This window comes from Dasypus novemcinctus, chromosome 21 (assembly GCF_030445035.2).
Source record: "Dasypus novemcinctus isolate mDasNov1 chromosome 21, mDasNov1.1.hap2, whole genome shotgun sequence".
NCBI classification, from domain to species: Eukaryota; Metazoa; Chordata; class Mammalia; order Cingulata; family Dasypodidae; genus Dasypus; species Dasypus novemcinctus.
Genome location: NC_080693.1, coordinates 60,135,371 through 60,141,370, shown reverse-complemented (window position 1 = coordinate 60,141,370; position 6,000 = coordinate 60,135,371).

The window sequence follows — 6,000 nt, the reverse complement described above, 5'->3', positions numbered from 1 at the left end:
CCTGGATGGTGCTTCAGAGGTAATCACCGGACATTGTAAATCCTCACAGGGCCTACATGATGGAATAGAGGAGAGTATGGGCCATGATGTGAACCAATGTATATGAGGTGCAGAGGTGCCCAAAGATGTACTTACCAAATCCAATGGATGTGTCATGATGATGGGAACGAGTGTTGTTGGGGGGGGGGAGAGGGGGGGTGGGGGGGTGGGGTTGAATGGGACCTCACATATATATTTTTAATGTAATATTATTACAAAGTCAATAAAAAATAAAAAAATTAAAAAAAAAAATCACCTTGGAAGATCATTTTACTTTAAAAAAAAAGAGTATAGTAGAAAATCAGGTTTAGGTGTGTTTTTTTCCAACTTAAGAAATGGGTATTCACACTCAGGATTCATACTTCTGCAACAAGTTGTCAAATCCTGATCGAAGTGCCTTCTGTCCGGCTTTTCATATCCTTTAGGTTTCAGTAGAAACACTCCCTCCAGGAGACCTTTCCTGACTTCCTAGGCGAGGTTAGGTCCTTCTGCTACGGTTTCTGTGGCACCTCAAGTCCTGTTAATAACCCTCACCCTCTCCCCCCCATAATATGAAATGTACTTTAGTAGAATTCGTTTTGAGCTGATCAGATGTTTTATTTATCAAGAAGGCCTGTACTTTTAAAGGAAGTAAAGCTTATGTTCTCTCTCAAATGAGAACTCAATTTGAGATGTCTGTGGCCCTCAGTTTGTTATTTAGTACCGTTCATCTAGTTCCTGTTTAGTATTAAAGAGACATCTATTTCTCAGTGAACTTGTTCAATCTGTACAAGTGTAGAATATCATTTCCTATATAATCTTTTGCAATAAGATTCATACATAAGTCATCCTGAAAATCTAGTCTTTAACTCAATTATCAAATATTATGTTGTGATCAAATGTTAAGAAATTCTTGTTTAAGCTTACTGCAGTTGGTAGATGAGTACCTGCCAAGGGTAAACTATATTACCATTAATGCAGGTACGAATAAAAGTATGTTTGGGGAAGTTTAGTTATATTAGAGTTATTTTGTGTTAATTAATTGTTGGATATTTAAGAAAGAGTAGAGTGTAAATTCTTAGAGAAATTGGAAAATGTTTGTAAAATAACACTTGCAGTTTTATTTTAACAAATGAGAAAAGAAACAAATAGGCTAGTGTGGCATATATGACTTTGCGTTTTCCCCCCAACTCTTCCAATTGTGGCAACATTCCCTTCCTAAATAGGTAAAAGGCAAACCTCAGGAACTGGTTGTTAGTGAACTTGTGTCTGATCAGTAAATCTTATATAATAAATGCTTAATCATTGCCACCAGAAACTTTCAGAACAATCTGTTCTTTTGAACTTCTTGACTACCTTCATATCAATAGGTCTTTTCTGTAAAAGTCACACACCCCATCATGTCCCTTACCCATCTGCACATAGACATGTACTATAAAGCACACCTCTTGTTTGCAACGAGTGCATATGATCCAGCTCAGAACTGCTGTCTCTCCTCCCTTAAGTGGAGGATGAAGATCCCACATAAGCACCCAATAAATGTGCACTTACTTGCCAAAACAAACAAAAAAAAAATCTATGCAAAGAGATACACTCAAATTACACTGTAGATAAATCAAAATGGAATTCTAAAATGTGTTTAAATCATCTACAGGAAGGCAGGAAAAGAAAAAAAGAGAAATTAAAAACAGAGGAAACAAACATAAAACAAAAATAAAATGGAGACTTAAGCCCTAACATATCAATAATTACATTAAATGTAAATGATCTAAATAAAACAATTAAAAAACAGAGATTGGCTGAGTTTAAAAAGCTTGACTCAACTATACCCTTTCAAAGAAATTCACTTCAAAAAGAATAATATAGGTACACTGAAAGTAAAGGGACAGTAAAATACATACAATTGTCATAGAAGCTTTGTTTTTAGTTGTCAAAAACTGGAAATAACCAAAATGTTGTTTAACCAATATGTGACTTGTTAAACAAACTGTGGTATACACCACTCAGCAATACAAAAGAATGAGCTATTGATACAACAACTTGGGTAGATAACAAGTCCATTGTGCTGAGTGAAAAAAGACAATCTCAAAATGTCACATTCCATACAGTTCTACTTAAATAATTCTTTTTTTATTAATTTTTTGCATAGAAATTTATGAATTCAAAATAATGTAGCTTTATTTAGAATACTATAATAATCATCTAAAGTAAGTATCATCATTGACTCTGGAACAGGTCTAAATATGTCATTCTTTTGAAGTCCAAAAAGTACAAGGAAACAAAAATATGAAAAGACAAGTCTGCTGAGCCTTGGGAGTTGTAGCAAGAAGGACACACTAAGATATTGTAACCAAGTCCAAATTATAAAGCACATAGCAACAAGCCCATTTGCTTTATTATACTCTCTGGAAAATGTTAGAAACCTCAGTAACATAAGACCATCACCACTTTGTGAAGAGGACAAACTTCCTGAGGTATGCGGGGAGTAAATCACCAGACTTCCTTACCCTAATTCCTCTCTTGTCTTTCATTCAAGACAGGGGTTCTTAACCTTTTTTGTTCCATAGACCTCTTTGCCAGTCAGATGAAAACCACAGACCCTTTACTAAGTCCACACTATACTGTATATAATTTAATAAATAGATCATACCTGCACCAACACATCCCCACAAGAATGTGTTTGGTTTTTTTTTTTGAATTTCAATTCAAGCTCGCAGACCCCTAGTTAAGAACCCCTGATTTAAGATGGGGTTTATCTTGTTGAAAAAATATTTGGATTTATTTGTAAAGTGAAAATATTATAATGATTTAAGTATTATTCAATGATTTAGTTGAATATGCTTTAAAAGGGTTAGTGGCTTGCAGAGAAAAAATTTCATATGTTTTTTAAAAAATACATGTTTTCTAAATACACTAAAAGAATAAGCAGTTAAAAATGAGTGAAAAGGTCAGCAAGCAAGATGGCAGTGGAGTAAGAAGCTCCTAGAGTCAGCTCCTGCTATGGGGCAGATAGTAAACACCCAGAGCTCTCTGAAGCACCTGTTGGGGGTTCCAGAAGACCAGAACAGCACACTGTAGTATCCTTGAAGGAATGGAAGGAAGAGAATGCCCATCTACAGAGAAGATTCTTAAGTAGAGCACTCCGTGCCACAGAAACCAGTGCCCATCCTCCCCTGGAGGCACAAGCTGCCTCAGAAGCTATACTGTGGCTGAAATTGGAAGTGCCACATGCCAAAAATGGGGGAGGAAGAGTCAGTTAGGCACCAACTTCAGCTACTGATTAGTACATATGGTGGGCTAAAGTATAATCCCAAGTACAGCTAAATTTTGAACCTGTCCAAGTCAGAAGGAAGCCAGTAGCCACCATTTCAACTCCGCCCTGGCATGATGACTGAAAATCAGAGCTGGTAGGGACCAGTGTCTTTCCATCCAGGCCAGATGGCAGCTCTAGCCTAGGCCCCAGCCCCCCTCCAGCAGGGAGGAAGCTGGGGGACCTGAGCCAGCCTCTCCAGGAAACTATAGGCCACCCCTTGGAGGCCGGGGATCATCCTACTTTGGCAGCACAAGCTGCCCCAGGAGCTGTTCTGTGGCTGCAATTGGAAGTTCCATTTCCAAAGACAGGGAAGGAAGAGACAATTGGCCACCAATTTCAGCTACTGGTTAGTAAATTCGGCTGCCTAAAGTATAATCCTAAAAACAGCTAAAGTTTGAACCTGTTCTAGCCAGAAAGAGGCTGGTAGCTGCCATTTTTACTCCACCCCCAGCATGAGGGGAAGCCAGGCTGACCAAAAGTCACAGTGATGGTAGGGACTGGTTTCTTTCACACAGATTGGCCTGCAGCCCTAGAGTAGGCTCCAGCCCAACCTCTCTCAGGGAGGAAGCTAGTGGGCCCTGCACCAGCCTCTCCAGATAACTGCAGATATACATTTGGCTGGCACAGACTGAATAATTAGAAGCCAACTGAGGCAACTGCAGTCATCTTGGACCCACACTGCATAGATTGCTGCCCATACCTGCAGCTCATCCCCAGGCAGGGGAGAAAGGGACGTTCAGTTTCAACAGTCTCTCTGGGCAGCTACAGTCTAGGCCTGCATGATTTAGATTATTCCACAGAGCTGTGACTCTGCTCTTACCCCTGACAAAGGAGAAAGTTGGGAGAAGCTTCTCTGGGGCATGAGGGCAGCTTGAGACTCCATAGCTTATAGCACCAACTACATCCTTGGCTCCTACTGCACAACCAGCAAGGGAGAAAGGGCAGGAAGCCCTAAACTAAAGAGAAAAACTACACCCAAAATAAATACTCTAGTAAGCCAGATCCCAAGACACCTACAAAAATTACAATCCACCCCAAGAAACAGGATGATATGGCCAGTTAAAGGAACAAGATAAGCCTCCAGATGATATAAAGGAGTTGAGACAACTAATCATAGATGTTCAAACAAATCTCCTTAATAAATTCAAGGAGATGGCTAAAGAGATTAAGGATATTAAGGAGATATTGGATGAGCACAAAGAAGAATTTGAAAGCATACATAGAAAAGTAGCAGATCTTATGGGAATGAAAGGTGCAATCAATGAAATTAAAAAAACATCAAAACCATATAATAGCAGATTTGAGGAGACAGAAGAAAGGATTGGTGAGCTTGAAGAAATGGCCTCTGAAAGTGAACAAACCAAAGAACAGATGAAGAATGGAAAAAATTGAACAAGGTCTCGGAACTAAATGACTGCAAGAGACATGCAAACATACATGTCATGGGTGTCCCAGAAGGAGAAGAGAAGGGAAAAGGGGCAGAAGGAATATTTGAAGAAATAATGGTAGAAAATTTCCCAACCCTATTGAAGGACATAGATATGCATGTCCAAGAAGCACAACGTACTCCCATCTGAAAAAAAACTGAATAGACCAACTCCGAGAAACATTCTAATCAGAATGTCAAATGCCAAAGACAAAGAGAATTCTGAGAAAAGAAAAAGAAAAAGCAATGTATAACATATAAGGGATACCCAATAAGCTTTAGTGCTGATTTTTCACCAGAAACCATGGAGGCAAGAAGACAATGGTATGATCTATTTAAGATACTTCAAGAAAAAAACCTCCATTCAAGAATCTTGTATCCAGCAAGATTATCTTTCAAAAATTAGGGAGAATTTAGAGTATTCACAGGTAAACAGAAACTGAGAGGAGGGAGCGTGAGAGCGGGAGCCACTGGCAGGCAGTTAGTGCCTGCCCTCAGGGCCAGCAAGGGGACTTTACCATTTACAGTGAGCCAGGTCACTAGGAACAGGGACCCCCACCCTGCAGCCCCCCTGCAGTCCCAGGAGTGCGGGCGCGAGCTGGACGCAGGGCCCACCAAGGTCCTGCCGGCTGACTAAAAAGCATCCACACAGCTCTCCAAGAAAGACCCACATGGACCCAGGACCGGCTGAGTGGTGACGCGATCCTGAAGGAGGTGTCTGGATGTCCATCTGGAGAGACCGCGACACAATTAGTGCTTCCTCAGGGTAAAACTGCGGGTTTCTAACACTGACTCAGAAGCTGTGGGAAGGTAAATCCCTTCCCCTAGGGCAAAGGGCTGCAGCTTCCCTTGAGAACTTCTGGCCACAAGGCAGAGTTCACAAGCCCTGTGTTCCCCTAAACACATGAGCCGAAAGCCCATGTTCCCTGAACCCCCACAACCCACACTCACAGACCCATGTACCCCGAGTCCACATTCTCCCGGGCCTCTGTTTCCCAAATCCAGTACTCCCGGAAATCTGGCATTGCCCTAGCCCGCCGGGCTAACTTCAGGAGTGGGAGGGCTTAGGTGGGAGGTGCAGAGGGGCCCAAGGAGTGCACGTTCAATTTTCTGGTCCCCTCCTTTTACTGATTTTGGAGGAGCATACCAGCTGACTTGGAGAGAGCCTAGGAAGAGAGGAGAGGCAAATCTGCTGAGAGAGCCCAATTTACCTAAACGCCCTGGGATAGGAAACTTGGTGGGG